Below are 15735 nucleotides of genomic sequence, written 5' to 3' on the forward strand. Positions count from 1 at the left end.
AGGGATGCAGAGGTCACATAGGCTCCTAAGCTGAATATGGGCCTCAGGTCAGATTGAATCAATGGGGTTTACAGTCAACAATATTTATACACCTTTCCCATATTTGGGAGCTACTCTCTTCCTTGATCTAGCTTTCTGGTCCTTTTTCCAGCTTCCCTATTCTTTATACCTCTCTGGGAGTATGGACCAAAATTCTTTTTGGGGGTGCAGAAGGTGGAAGATCTGGTTTCTGTCATTGTTTCTCTGCTGGTCATGGACATTGGCAGGCGGATCCATACTCCCGGCCTTTTTCCATCTGTGAAAAACAGCCCATTTGGTTGTAGCCTTTCACTGTTTATTCAGCCCATCTATTTGTAGGTGTTTATTAATCCAGTCTGACTACAGACCCCTGACCCTTGCATTTCTATATGACTACAACCATGCCTTGTTTTTCTTCAAAGTCAGCTTAGACTACCCAGCCCCCTCCTCACTCACTTCTCATACATCTGGTCCTATCCCCTTCCCGAACGAGTGACACTGTGAGCCTAGACTATCCAGCCCCCTCCTCACTTCCTATACATCTGTTCCCATCCCCTTTCCCGAATATGGTTAGATTGTGAGCCGATTCCCACTCGCCAAATGGGAAGAGAACAGGTTGTTACCATGTCCTAGTAATGTATAAAAAGCCTTGAAGATTGCCTTTGGTGTGCTTGCTCATGACTCTTAGTGTCTCCGTCCTTGTTTAAGGCATAAACAGAGTGTGTTTTCGCACTGTTCCCCACACACCTTTCCCTAGTGGGGTAGGGTTCTGGAGAGATGAGGTTCTGGACACGTTGGTGAGGTCATCTTCCCAGAGAAGTCAGGATGAAATCATAGTATCACTGCAACTTGGCGGCTAAAAGACAGTAAGATATAAAGCAGGACAAATTGTTTAATAAACAGGAACCAAAAGGTAGGAATAGGGCCGATGAAACTAGGGTTTCTGTTTTTTTTTTAAAAATAATTTTTTTATTTATGAAAAGGAAACATTGACAAAACCATAGGATAAGAGGGGTACAACTCCACACAATTCCCACCACCAGATCTCCGTATCCCATCCCCTGCCCTGATAGTTTTCCTATTCTTTAACCCTCTGGGAGTATGGACCCAAGGTCATTGTGGGATGCAGAAGGTGGAAGGTCTGGCTTCTGTAATTGTTTCCCCATTGAACATGGGCATTGACAGGTCGATCCATACTCCCAGCCTGCCTCTCTCTTTCCCTAGTAGGGTGGGGCTCTGGGGAATTGGAACGCCAGGAGACATTGATGGGGTTGTCTGTCCAGGGAAGTCTGGTCTGCATTATGCTAGCATCTGGGACCTAGTAGCTGATAAGAGAGTTAACATACAAGGCCAAATAAATTGTTGACCAATCATGGACCTAAAGGCTGGAATAGTGCAGATGAAGAGTTGGGGGGGGGTCTCCATTTTGTAGATAACTAGTAGGCATGTTTTAGTTTTATTCCAAAGGGCCTGTAGCTGTACTAGTTTTTTTCCCCCTGAGCCTGAAATCTGATATACAGGTGGATTCAAGTTATTGTGTGGGGATATGGTGTCATGGCTGGAAAAGGAACATGGGCATTGGCAGGTAGATCCATACTCCCAGCCTGTCTCTCTCTTTCCCTAGTGGGACAGAGCTCTGGGGAAGTGGGGCTCTAGTTTTAAGAGAGAGAGAGATAAAGGGGGGGTAAGATTATAGAGCATTACACAGGAGCTCCCATGATGCCATCCGTGGTGCACCCACATTGTTTTGGTACTTGACTGTTGTTGTTATTAGCAGGACTTCTGCGATGACTTCTTTCAGACAGAAAGAGAGAGAGACAGACGTGGTTGTGCCAAAGCTTCCCCCAGTGCTGTGGGGGTCAGGGTCTTGAACCCATGCACATGGCAAAACAGGTGTCTAAGAGAGCTCTCCGACCAGCCCAGTGGCCTCTTGCATGCAAGGCTTGCACTTTGCTGGGTTAGCTAGCACCTGCCTCCAGACATCTCTCATATTTGATTGATGCAGGACTCAGCTTGGTAAGCGTCAGACCCAGCTTTGTGCGAGCTGAAGAAGGCCATCTGAAATGGAAGTCACATCGACATGAAGCCTTACATGGTTATTTTCCACATAGGGTCACATAGTCACAGGTTACAGGGGCCAAGATCATGTGAGGACATACCTGGAAGGCTGTTATTTAGTCTCTGTTCACAGGGACATTATAATAACCGAAATGGCCTGATGCTCAGGGAGATTTGGCTGAATATGGATCAAAATGTCCTAAAGGCATTCTGCCTACGGACTTGTCACTCACTCATCATAGATAACTCAGAAAGAACTCCGGGGGTGAGGCTCAGTGGAGTGAGCCTGTGGCTTCTTAGCCGGTGCCCAGCCCTTAGCCAGCTCACGCACTGGGGTCCCTTAGCTGGAAGGGAGGACAGCCTCCCTCCAATACTGTTGTCACATCTCCTTCTGGCTTGTCATGTACTGTGAGCTGCTATACTGGACAGAGAAAACACCAGCTTGCTTTGGAGCTTTTGGTTTCTGACTCTAAAATTACAACAGCTTAGAGGTACCAAGCCTTGTTCTAAACTACCAGAAAAATAGGGAGCTTATTGGGTCACATGATGAATGAGGTTTGGAGGCTGAGGGGAAGAATGAAGTGGTGGTGAATCAGACTTTTATGTCAAGGCCCCCGTGGTCCTAAATTCAGTCCCTGGCACAACCATATGCTAGAACTGAGTGGTTTTTTTTTTTTTTTCTTCTGTTTGTCTGCTTGCTTCTCTGTCTCATGAAAATGAATACATCAGTGGTCCGGGAGGTGGCACAGTGGATAAAGCATCAGACTCTCAAGCATGAGGTCCTGAGTTCAATCTCTGGCAGCACATGTACCAGAGTGATGTCTGGCTCTTTCTCTCTCCTCCTATGTTTCTCATTAATAAATAAATAAAATCTTTAAAAAAAAGAAAATGAATACGTCAATCAATCAATAGGTGAAAATTTGGCTCAAGTTGCAATCATGAAGGTACAAATAAGCTGGGGATCCCCTTTCATGCTTGTTGCTTCCCATTCTGGAACAAACATGACCCCACTTTGACTCTCAGGGGGGAAGGTTCTGTTGATACAAAGGGTCAAGTGGCTACTGAACTTTCAACCTTTCCATTTTTTTTTTCTAGAAGAAAGTGACAGCAAATTCCTGAGCTCAGGGGAAACTGCTGATGCCAGAGCCACCTGTGACAGACGTGAGTGGTGGCAGGAGAAATAGCTTGGGTGAGAGTGTGTGCTTACCTGAGGCTTCTGGTTTGATCCCTGGAATTGCATGTCTGAGAGCCTCCACTCGCCTGCCTGCTCACCTTGGTGGTTTAGTGATAGTGACTTCCTGTCGGGCACTGGAAACCAGGTGTGGTGACAATATTTAAGGTTGTGGAAAGTTGTGTAAGTGCTATCCACCCCCTCAAATGCCAGCTGTCTGTACAAACACTATCACCCCTCTCAACTTCCCACATTTGTGTTAAGTACACAGTGACATCAAAGCAAGAGAAATGGTTATTGAGTCTCAATAAATGTTCTTTCTTTACTTTTTAAAAAATAATAATTATTAAAAAATCTTTTTATTGTTTTTATTTATTGGATAGAGACAGCCAGAATTGAGAGGGTAAGGGAGACAGAGAGGCACCTGCAGCCCTGCTTCACCACTTGTGAAGCTTCCTCTCTGCAGGTGGGGACCAGGGGCTTGAACCTGCATCCTTGTGCACTGTGATATGAGTGCTTAACCAGGTACACCACCACGTGGCCCCTATCTTTTTCTTTTCTTTTCTTTCCTCTCCTCTCCTCTCCTCTCCTCTCCTCTCCTCTCCTCTCCTCTCCTCTCCTCTCCTCTCCTCTCCTTTCCATTTCTTTTCTTGTCTTTTCTTTTCCTTTCCTTTCCTTTGTTTTCCTTTGTTTTCCTTTCCTTTCTTTCTCCCTTTCTTTATTTTTTTCCTTCTTTCTTTCTTTGTATGTATGTGTGTTTCTAGAACCTCTTATATGCATAATTTTATCACTTTTGGGGCCATTATTTTTTATTCTAGATAGAGATTGAGAGAGATACCACCACGAAGAACTTCCCTTAATTCCAAGGCAAATTCTCTTTTTCAAAAAATGTTTTAATAGGAGTGTACATAAACATCAATCCCACCACCAAAAGACTTTGTCCCATCCCATCCTCCCCCCTCCCCTCACCCCCACTCCATGAAGCCAAACATCCACCCTCACCCTCAACCCAGGGTTTTTTTTTAAAGTATTTTTTTTAATTTAATTTAATTTATTTATTCCCTTTTGTTGCCCTTGTTGTTTTATTGTTGTAGTTATTATTGTTGTTGTTGTTTTTGGATAGGACAGAGAGAAATGGAGAGGAGGGGAAGACAGAGAGGAGGAGAGAAAGATAGACACCTGCAGACCTGCTTCACCGCCTGTGAAGCGACTCCCCTGCAGATGGGGAGCCGGGGTTCAAACCGGGATCCCTATGCCAGTCCTTGTGCTTTGCGCCACCTGCGCTTAACCCGCTGCGCTACAGCCCGACTCCCTCAACCCAGGGTTTTAACTTTAGTGCCCTACTCCAAATTTAGTCAAATCCTGCTTTGAGTTTCCCTCTCTGTTCTTCTTTCTCAACTTCTGTTTATGAGCCTTTTTGACTTAGCTCACTTAACTTAATTCCTTCTAGCTCCATCCAAGATGGGCCAGAGAAGGTGGGTTCATTGTTCTTAATAGCTGCGTGGTATTCCATTGTGTATATATACCACAGCTTTCTCAGCCACTCGTCTGTTGTTGGGCACCTGGGTTGCTTCCAGGTTTTAGCTATTACGAATTGTGCTGCTATGAAACTAGGAGTACAAATATCTTTTTGGTTGGGTGTTATGGAGTCCTTGGAGTATATCTCTAGGAGAGGAATTACTGGGTCATATGGAAGGTCCATGTCTTGCCTTGTGAGAGTTCTCCAGACTGCTTTTCACAGAGGTTGGACCAATTTACATTCCCACCAGCAGTGCAGAAGGGTTCCTTTGTCCCCACAGCCTCTCCAGCATTTGTTGCTGTTGTCCTTTTTGATATATGCCATTCTCACAGGTCAATGATTCTCAATGTTGTCTTGATTTGCATTTCTCTGACAATCAGCTACCTGGAGCAATTTTTCATGTGTTAGCCTTTTGGATCTCTTCTGTAGTGAATGTTCTGTGCATATCCTTTTGGTGGTGGGAATGGTGTTTATGTACACTTCTATTAATTTGTAGTCATATATAAATCACTATTTAACTAATATCAGAGGGGAAAAATTGATCAAATGTCTCAAAATTTTTAATGCACAGACCATAGGCTGAGTATTTGACATGCTGACTCTCTTAGAAGCTTAGACCAGGGAGAACAGAAGCAACTGGTGACACAGCTATATACAAATAATGTCAAAGGACATAAATTATGGTGATGTTGTGTATGATACAGCAAATCCTAACAAAGAGATTTTCCAAAGTTAACCCAGTTGCCAAATAATATGATTACAGCAATAACTATTGCCTTCTTAAACCCGAAGACAGCAGGAACCTCCCGCTTCCTTCCCCGCTATAGAGCCTACATTTCCCCCAGTCCTGGAACCACTAGGGTGGGGCTCACTTTCCTGCATGCTTCTCTCAAGTCATACTAAATGATATTGCATCTGCCGATCCCAACCTAATAAACGCAAAGAGTACCACATCAGCATGCTTGTTTTCAGACTGTGTCCAGAGACATCAGATGTGGAATGTCAACCCTTCAGCCTCATTACTCAGGTGAGACCTTTCCTTTCATAGGATTCTCTAATTCCATTCCAGGTGGTTCACTTCCTAACAAAGTCCCAAAACCTACATATAGATCAGGTCCTGCAAGGTAGAGCATGTATTCACAAGTATCCATAAATTAGGGCAAAATATATACCTGAAAGCAAAAGTACACAATAGTCTGCAGTGAGTCAGTATAAAGTTCATAATGAAATAGTGTCTACTTAGGCTTAGACACTCTTCTCACCTACTTCCTATTATACTTCCCTCACTCACTCCAAAGCTAACCTTATCAAAGCAAGGACTGCAAACGCTGAATAAGGACAAGAGACTGGAATACTTTAGTGATGACTCTTCAGTCACCATCAGGCCACCTCATCAGCTGAGGCCCTATTCGGGGAGTCCTGAGATTCCCAAACAGACAGGATGGGCCTAGACCTTGAATAAATCCCTCTCTCCATTGTTACTGGTCATCTCTATCAGGAAGAACACAATAGACCCCTTTTATCCTACAATGACCCTGGGTCCATACTTTCAGAGGATTAAAGAATAGGAAAGCTATCAAGGGAGGGGATGGGATATGGAGTTCTGGTGGTGGGAATTGTGTGGAATTGTACTACTCTTATCCTATGGTTTTGTCAGTGTTTCCTTTTTATAAATAAAATAAAAAATGTTTTATTTATTTAAGTGATAGAGACATAAATCAAGAAGGGAGGGGGAAAGAAAGAGAGAGAGAGAGAGAGAGAGAGGTCTGTAGCACTGCTTTATAGCTCCTCCACTGAGTAGGGCTGGGGTTTGAAGCCAGGTTCTTGTGCATGGTAACTTGTGCTCTCAACTCAGTATGCTGCTGTCAGGGCCTTTTCATTTTCTTTTTTTTAAATTTTTAAATATTTATTTATTTTCCCTTTTGTTGCCCTTATTGTTTTTTATTGTTGTTGTAGTTATTGTTGTTATTGATGTCGTCGTTGTTGGATATGACAGAAAGAAATGGAAAGAGGAAGACAGAGGGGGGGGAAGAGAAAGATAGACACCTGCAGACCTGTTTCACCGCCTGTTATGCGGAACCCCTGCAGGTGGGGAGCTGGGGATTCGGACTGGCATCCTTACACTAGTCCTTGTGCTTTGCACCACGTGCGCTTAACTGGCTGTGCTACTGGCCGACTCCCTCATTATCTTTTTAACTAGAGCACTGCCGAGCTCTGCATTATGATGGTTCTGGGAATTGAGTCTTGGACATTGAAGCGTCTGGCAGGGAAGACTCTTGTGTATCCATTATGCTATCTTCCTTCTCAATATTTAATTAAATTTTTTTATTATCTTTATTTACTGGATAGAGACAGCCAGAAATCGAGAGGGTAGGGGAGATGGAGAGGGAGAGAGAGAGACACCTACAGCCCTGCTTCACCATTTGCAAAGCTTTCCCTCTGCAGGTCGGGACTGGGGGCTCGAACCTGGGTCCTTGAGCACTGTAACATGTGTGCTCAACCAGGTGCACCACCACCCCGTCCCTTCAATATTTAAATTTTTTTTTTTTACCAGAGCACTGCTCACCTCTGCCTATGGTGGTGTGGGATTGAACTTGGGACTTGAAAGCCTCAGGCATGAAAGTCTCTTTGCATAACCATTATGCTATACCCCACCCCAATACTTAATTTTTTTATTGATTTAATAATGACTGACAAGATTGTAGGATAAGAAGGGTATAATTACATGCAGTTCCCACCACCAGAGTTCCATATCCCATCCCCTCCATTGGAAGCTTCCCTATTCTTTATCACTCTCTGGGTGTATGGACCACAATTCTTTTTTTTTTTTTAAGCTAATTCTATTTTCTTTTTATTTATTTTTTATTTTTATTTTTTATTTTTTTATTTAAGAAAGGATTAATTAACAAAACCTTAGGGTAGGAGGGGTACAACTCCACACAATTCCCACTGCCCAATCTCCATATCCCACCCCTCCCCTGATAGCTTTCCCATTCTCTATCCCTCTGGGAGCATGGACCCAGGGTCATTGTGGGTTGCAGAAGGTAGAAGGTCTGGCTTCTGTAATTGCTTCCCCGCTGAACATGGGCGTTGACTGGTCGGGACCACAATTCTTTATGGGGTGCAGAAGTTGGCAGGTCTGGCTTCTTTAACTGCTTCTCCACTGGATATGGGTGTTGGCAGATGGATCCATATCCCCAGCCTATTTCTGTCTTTCTCTAGTGGGGCAGGGCTCTGGAGAGGTGAGGTTCCAGGACATATTGGTGAAGTCGTCTTCCCAGGGAAGTCAGGATGGAATCCTGATAGTGTCAGCAACTTGGTGGCTGAAAAAAAACCATAAACATTGTTAAAGAACATTGTTGTTGTTATTTATTTTTGAGAGAAAGAGAGAGTCAGAGCGTCCTGCTGGCACATGTGACACCAGAGATGGAACTTAGGACCTCATGTTTGAGAGTTCAGTCCTTTATCCACTGCAACACATGCCAGCACCGCTCTCCTTTTGAATATAGAGAACGTAAAAATTGGGTCAGGGAGAATTCTCAGGGAGAAGAGGACCTGGATTCATTCCCTGGTGAAATACAGTAATAATAGCAACAGGGGCTTCCTCTGGTGCCATAGCAGCTCCTGCTCGTCACCAGGGCTTAGACCTTGAGTCTCATCCTGCAGCCTGACCCTAAGAAAGGAGACCTTTGAATCCCTGTCACACTTTCATCCTTCATGTTGAGGGTGTGTGTGTGTTTGTGTGTAGGTGTTTGTGTGTGTATGTGTATGTGTGTGGTGTTGTGGATGGAGTCCAGGACCTCCTGAATGCAAGGCATGTGCTCTGCGCTCAGCCCCTCCAGGATCCTCATCCTGGCTGTATTTCACAGAGGGGGAGGCAGTGACCAGAGTACAGTATGTTCAGGCCATGCTGGGCTAGAAGCCAGAACTCCCACTTCCAAGCAGCCAGGAGCTCTGCACTGTTCAATCTTGCAGCCCGGCTCTTCTAGCCCCACCAGGACCTTTGGGAAATGAAGGGCTGGAGCAGCCGGGGGCCAGGGTGGACACAGGGCAGGGTTGTGGTGGCTGGGAGATGAATCCTTTAGGCTCCTCTGCAGATGACTGTTACATCATCCACTCTCTGTTAGTCCTGGGATTATAAAGATATATGTCTCTACTTTATGGGTCAGAGGCCTGGTAGGCAGCCAGCCACACACCCTCCCTCTATGGCATGCATACTCCTAGAAGCAGTATGAATCCAGCTACTGGCTTATTTATAATGCCAGTTTAAGAGAGAGATCGGATACCTGGGGGTAGACAGTATAGTGGTTATGCAAAGAGACTCTCATGCCTGAGGCTCCAAAGTCCCAGGTTCAGTCCTCATACCAGCTTAAGCCAGAACTGAGCAGTGCTCTGATTTAAAAAAAAAGAGAGAGAGAGAGCAAAAGACCAGTCATGCTAAAACTTCTCTTCCTTCCTTCCTTCCTTCCTTCCTTCCTTCCTTCCTTCCTTCCTTCCTTCCTCTCTTTCTCATCCCTGGGGCTTCACTGCTCTGGGTAGAGTTTTTTTTTCAGATAGGTAGATAGATTATAGACAGACAGACAGATAGATAGATAGAAAGTCTCTACAGTACCAAAACTTGCTCCACTGTGGTATGGGAGAGATTTGCACTTGGGACACATACATGACAAAGCAGGCACACAATCCTGCATGCTGGGGGATTAAACCGTTTATCTGGGAGGTCTGGGAGGTGGTGCATGCAGTGAGTACACTTGTTACCATGTGCAAGGACCCAGGTTTGAGCCCCCCACTCCCCATCTGCGAGGGGATGCTTCACGAGTGGTGAAGCAGGTCTGCAGGTGTCTCTCTTGCTCCCTCTGTATCTCCTCCTCTCTTTTCAAGTTCTCTTTCCTATCAAATAAAATAGAAAGAAAGAAAAAAGAGAGGAAAAGAATGGTTTCTGGAAGCAGTAGATTCATTGTGCTAGCATTGAGCCCCAGTAATAACCCTGAGGGAAAAGAGAGAGAGAGAGAGAGATCACAGTATTGTTCAATTTTGGTTTAAGGTGGTATAGGGATTCAACCCAGTACCTCTATGACCTCAGGAATGAAAGTCCAATGAACTACCAGTGAACTATCTCTCCCAACTGCAAGGCTCTTTTAAAAAAGATTTATTTATTCACTTGAGATGGGGAGAAGTGGAGCATCACTTTGGGACATGCAATTTGGGGACGAAACTTGGGGTGAAGCATGATGCTTAAGAATTCAATGCTTTATCCATTGTGCCACCTCCTGGGTGGTCTTTTTGAGAGAATCTTTTAAAAATAATTTCTTTCTTTTTTTTTTTTGAAGAGAGAGAGAGAGAGGATGCTGCTCTACTGTGTTATGTGGTGCTGGAATTTGATCTACTTCTCTGGACTCTAGAAGATTTTTTTCACAGTAACTACTGTTCTGATCTTCCTAAATTTGTTTTGCCCATTAAAATTTTATTAACCATTAGATGCCAGGGTTAATCTCAGGACCTCATGCTTGGGGGTCCAGTGCTCTAGACACTGTACCATATGCTGGCTGCAAAAATACTTAACTTTAAAAAAAATTGAGGAGGAGGGGCAGGTGGTGGTGTAGCTGGTTGAGCTCACACACAGTGATGCTCAAGGATCCAGCTCAAGCCCCCAGTCCCCACCTGTATGGGGAAAGCCTCATAAGTGGTGAAGCAGTACTGCAAGTCTCTCCCCCCTTTCCTCTTCATTTCTCACTGTCTTTATCCAGTAGATAAATACATATAAAAAAGAATAAAAATGTTTTATTTACTCTTAAAAATGTCTTTATTGTGGGATTAATGGTTTACAGTCAAAAGTAAAATACCATAGTTTTTTCTTTTTTTGCCTCCAGGGTTATTGCTGGGGCTCAGTGCCTGCACCATGAATCCACTGCTCCTGGAGGCCATTTCCCCCCTCTTTTGTTGCCCTTTTTGTTGTAGCCTTATTGTGGTTATTATTGTTGTTGTTGATATCGTTCATTGTTGGATAGGACAGAGAGAAATGGAGAGAGGAGGGGAAGACAGAGAGAGAGAGAAAGATAGACACCTGCAGACCTGTTTCACTGCCTGTGAAGCGACTTCCCTGCAGGTGGGGAGCCAGGGGCTTGAACCAGAATCCTTACACTGGTCCTTGCGCTTTGCGCCAAGTGCGCTTAACCTGCTTCACTACCGCCAGACCCCCAAATACCATAGTTTGTACACGCATAATATTTCCACATAGCAATTCAACCCCTACTAGGCCCTCCTCTGCCATCATGTTTCAGGACCTGAAACCCCCCCCCAAACCCCCACTCCAGAGTCTTTTACTTTGGTGCAATACACCAACTCCAGTCCAAGTTATGCTTAGAGTTTTCCCTTCTGATCTTGTTTTTCAACTTCTGCCTGTGAGTGAGATCATCTCATATTCATCCTTTTGTTTCTGATTTAGCTCACTTAACGTGATATCTTTGAACTCCATCCAAGATGAGGTGAAGAAGGTGAATTCATTGTGAACCTGAGATTTTGGAGCCTCAGGAATAAGAGTCTCTTTGCATAACCACTGTGCCATCTACCCTTGCTCACATTTCTCAGTTTTCTGCCTAACAGTTCAACCTCCCTCTAGATCCTCCTCTGCCATCATGTTCTAGGACCTGAACCCTCCTCCCCTCCCCATATTAATGAAAGAGGGATACAGAGATATATCAGAGCTCAGCTCTGGCTTATGGTGGCACTTTGGGTTGAACCTGGGACTTTGTTTCCCATCTTGGAGTAGGTAATCATAGCATTGATGGAAGATTTTCTGTATTTACATTTGATTTTTTATTTTATTTATTTATTTATATTTATTTATTTTTGCTTTTGTTGCCCTTGTTGTTTTATTGTTGTTGTAGTTACTATTGTTGTTGTTATTGATGTCGCTGTTGGATAGGACAGAGAGAAATGGAGAGAGGAAGGGAAGATAGGAGGAGAGAAAGAGAGACACCTGCAGACCTGCTTCACTGCCTGTAAAGTGACTCCCCTGCAGGTGGGGAGCCGGGGGCTTTGCGCCATGTGCACTTAACCTGCTGCACTACCACCCGATTCCCCAATTTTTCCTTTTTAAATTTTTTATAGAAAGTTATTGAGGTCGGGGCTAGACAGCATCACGGTTATACAAAGGGACTCTCATGCCTGAGGCTCCAAAGTCCCAGGTTCAGTCCTTCACACCACTATAAGCCAGAGTTCAGCAGTGCACTAGTAAAGAAAAATACAAAAATATATTGGGAGGGCATGAAAAGATAGAGAGGGAGAGAGACAGCTATTCACTGCAGACTTGCTTCACTGCTTGTGAAGCTTCCCCACTGTGGCTAGGGACCAGGGGCTTGAACCTGGGTCCTTGTGCATGGTGATATGTGCACTCTACCCCGTGCTCCACCACCTGGCCCTGATTCTGATAACATTTTAGTCTCTTGACCTGAATGGTTATTGCATGGATGCATTCATTTCATCAAAACTCATTAAGCAATCCAATTTGACTCATACGTCATTTAAAAAAATATTTTATTTTATTTTTACCAGAGCTCAGCTCAGCTCATCTCTGGCTTAAGGTGATGTGGGGAATTAAACCTGCAAATTTGGAGCCTCAAACATCAAAGTCTTTTACATAACCATTATGCTATCTCCCCAGTGCACTTGTTTATATTTATAGTATACTCAATAAAAACGCAAAGTGCACGTTACCAGGTACAAAGACCCAGGTTTAAGCCCTCATTCCCCCACCAACAGGAGAGGAAGCTTCACAAGTGGTGGAGCCATACTGCAGTCTCTCTCTCTCTCTCTGTGTATGTGTGAGCCTCTTCCTTATCAATTTATCTCTGTCTCTATGGAATAAAGAAAAAAAGTGGGAATCCACTGGGAGCAGTGGATTCATCCTGAGGTGCAAAGCCCCAACAATAACCCTGGCGGCAATAAACAAAACGAAAGAGCAGCAGCTGCAAGTCCTTGTGTAAGGATCCGGGTTCGAACGCCCAACTCCCCACCTGCAGGAGAGTCACTTCACAGGTGGTGAACAAGTTCTGCAGGTGTCTGTCTTTCTCTCTCCCTCTCTGTCTTCCCCTCCCCTCTCCATTTCTCTCTGTCCTATCTAACAATGACGACATCAATAATAACAACAATAATAACTACAACAATAATAAAACAACAAGGGCAACAAAAGGGAAAATAAGTAAATATTTAAAAAAGGAAAAAAATGATAACCAGCAGGAATGGCAGATTTGTCTTGCAGGCACCAAACATCAGTGATAACTCTGGTGGCAATTAAAGAAACACTATCATGCTACTAAACAGGCAAACAACAACAACAAACCCCCAAACCAGACCCCCTTTGGCTTCTTCTCCCTATCACTATCCCTGTAAATGTAAGCCTTGGTTTGGCTTCTAATGGTGTGGAGTGGTGTTGCCTGCATTTTCCTCATATAAATGGAATCTTAGAGCATTTCACCTTTTGTGCCTCCCTTTGTTGGATACTACAGTCACAAGATTCATTCACACTGTTACTCATTGTTTTAGTTCATCCATTCTCCTTCTGTAAATATCTTATTTAAAATATTTAAAGTTAATCATGGGTCCAGGTAGTGGTGTACCTAGTAGAGTGCATATGTTAGCATGCACAGGAACCCAGGTTCAAGTCCCTGCTCCCCACCTGTAGGGGGGAAGAAGCTTCATGAACAGTGAGTCAGTGCTGCAGATGTCTCTATTTCTTTCACCTTTGATATCCCCTCAATTTCTCCAGCAGAAAAAAAAGATTAAATAAAAAACAAAGTTCATCAGTATCTCTAATCTTGTCTCGAGTAATATAAGCATCTTTAAACAAATTAATCCTCTTTAACTCTCTCTTATCTTTCATGTTATTGATACCTCTTATTTTAATCCCTTCTTTCTTATGACTCCTCAATTAGTCATTTTTCTTTATTATTACTCCAGCGGCCAGAAGGACGACTTTTGACTTTTGCACATGCTTACCCAATTTCTTTGCTGACTAGAATTTCTTGCATCTGGTTTTTCCTGGTAGATTTAATTCCTTCTTTTTATAAGTATATCTATCTATCTATCTATCTATCTATCTATCTATCTATAAATTATTTTTCAGTAATGGTTTTCTCATTGTAATCTATCTTGGTCTTTATGTAAAAATACCTTTATTTTATCCTCTTAGTAGAAGTATAGAATTCTGTACCCAGCTTAGTGAAATAGCTCACTTGGATAGTGTACTGCTTTGCCATGTGCAAGATTCAGATTTGAGCCCATATTGAAGGAAATTGGTGCTGTGGTTTCTTTTAATTCCCCTTCTGCTTCTCTGTTTCTATTAAAAAAGAAAAAAAGAATTGTATGCCTACAGAATAGTTGGGGCTTATGGTACCCAGTGCACCCTCAACATAGTAAAATGATTATTTTACTATTTTCTTTTAAATATTTCATTTATTTATTTTGGACAGAGACAGAAAGAAATTGAGAGGAGGGGGGAGATAGAGAGGGAGAGAGACAGAGAGGTACCTGCAGCCCTGCTTCACTACTCATAAAGCTTCCCCCGTGCAGGTAGGGACTGGGGGCTCGAACCTGGGTCCTTGCACACAGCGAAGTGTGTGCTCAGCCAGGTGTGCCAATACTTAGCCTCTGTTCTATTGTTCTCTAAACTCGCTTGTTGCTTTTCAGTGGTCCCGTATTCAATCTAATAGTCATTCCTCTGTTGGAATTCTTTTCCACTGTGTGTGATTTAAACTGTGCTTCCCTGATGACTAAAGATGTTGAACTTCCCGTTTGTACTAAACATACTTTTCATCATGCATTTGACTCTAATTAGTGAGCTGTAAGAGTTACACATCTATTCTGGATACAGTTATTTGCCTTCAAGCTTGATAATTTTTCCCTCTTCTAACTCATCTCTTGAATTCATGTTGTAAACATATCATCTCAGATGTTCCATTTTTTTAGCCCAAGAATTTCCTTTTGTCTCTCTCCCATTGTTTCTAGTTCTTGGCTATTAAGAACATCTGTTCCTACCTGCTAGTTCCATATTTGCTGTCATTTCTAGATGTGTCTTCTCTGTCTCTCTTTCTCTCTTTGCTGTGCGTTCTTATTTTTATCGTCTACTTCTCCACTGTCTACATATTTTTAGAATATTTTGTTTGATGCTTGGCAATTTTGGCCTACAGAGAAGACCATTTAAAGAGCTCGTTAAGGGTTTTAATTCATTTACTCACTGTTCTGGAGGCTGAGTCCAGAGTCAAGTTGTTGGCAGGCTGGGTTTCTCCTGCTGCTGCTTGCATTACAAGTGGCCATCTTCTTGCTGTGTCCCCACTGGGTTTTTCCACTCTGTACTCACTTCCTCGTCTCTATTTGTATGCCCTCAATTCTCTTATTTGCCTCTGTACCACCAAGCTTTTATTTATTTTTTAATTTATATTTTATTTATTTATTTATTTATTTATTTAATTTATTTTTATTATGGGATTACTTACTTGTATGATTCTGCTGCTTTCATTAATCTCTTTTTCTCTTTCTTTTTGCCTCCAGGGTTATTGCTGGCGCTTGGTGCCTGCACTATGAATCCACTGCTCCTGGAGGCCATTTTTTCTACTTTACTGGATAGAACAGAGAGAAGTTGAGAAAGGAGGGGAGACGAGAGGGAGAGAGAAAGAGAGACACCTGCTGACCTCACCACTTGTGAGACATCCTCACTGCAAGTGGGGAGCCAGGGGCTTGAGCCTGGGTCCTTGCGCTTAAGCAGTAGTGCCACCGCCTGGGTCCCCTCTCTTTTTCTTTTTCTTTTTCTTTTTTTCTTTTCTGCCTCCAGAGTTATTGCTGGGGCTCAGTGCCTGCACCACAAATGCACTGCTCCTGGAGGCTATTTTTCCCCCTTTTGCTGCCTCTTTTTTTTTTTTTTAATCGTCGTCATGGTTATTATTATTCTCCTCATTGATGTCATTGTTGTTGG

The 15735-nt window shown here is 43.3% G+C and overlaps 1 long non-coding RNA gene across 1 annotated transcript in view; it reads left to right on the forward strand.

Moving 5' to 3' along the window:
* The window catches only part of LOC132536828 (uncharacterized), a 39186-nt gene that overhangs the window by 9505 nt on the left and 13946 nt on the right, over positions 1-15735 (forward strand). The window lies entirely within an intron of this gene.

Source organism: Erinaceus europaeus, chromosome 2 (assembly GCF_950295315.1).
Source record: "Erinaceus europaeus chromosome 2, mEriEur2.1, whole genome shotgun sequence".
Taxonomy (NCBI): Eukaryota; Metazoa; Chordata; class Mammalia; order Eulipotyphla; family Erinaceidae; genus Erinaceus; species Erinaceus europaeus.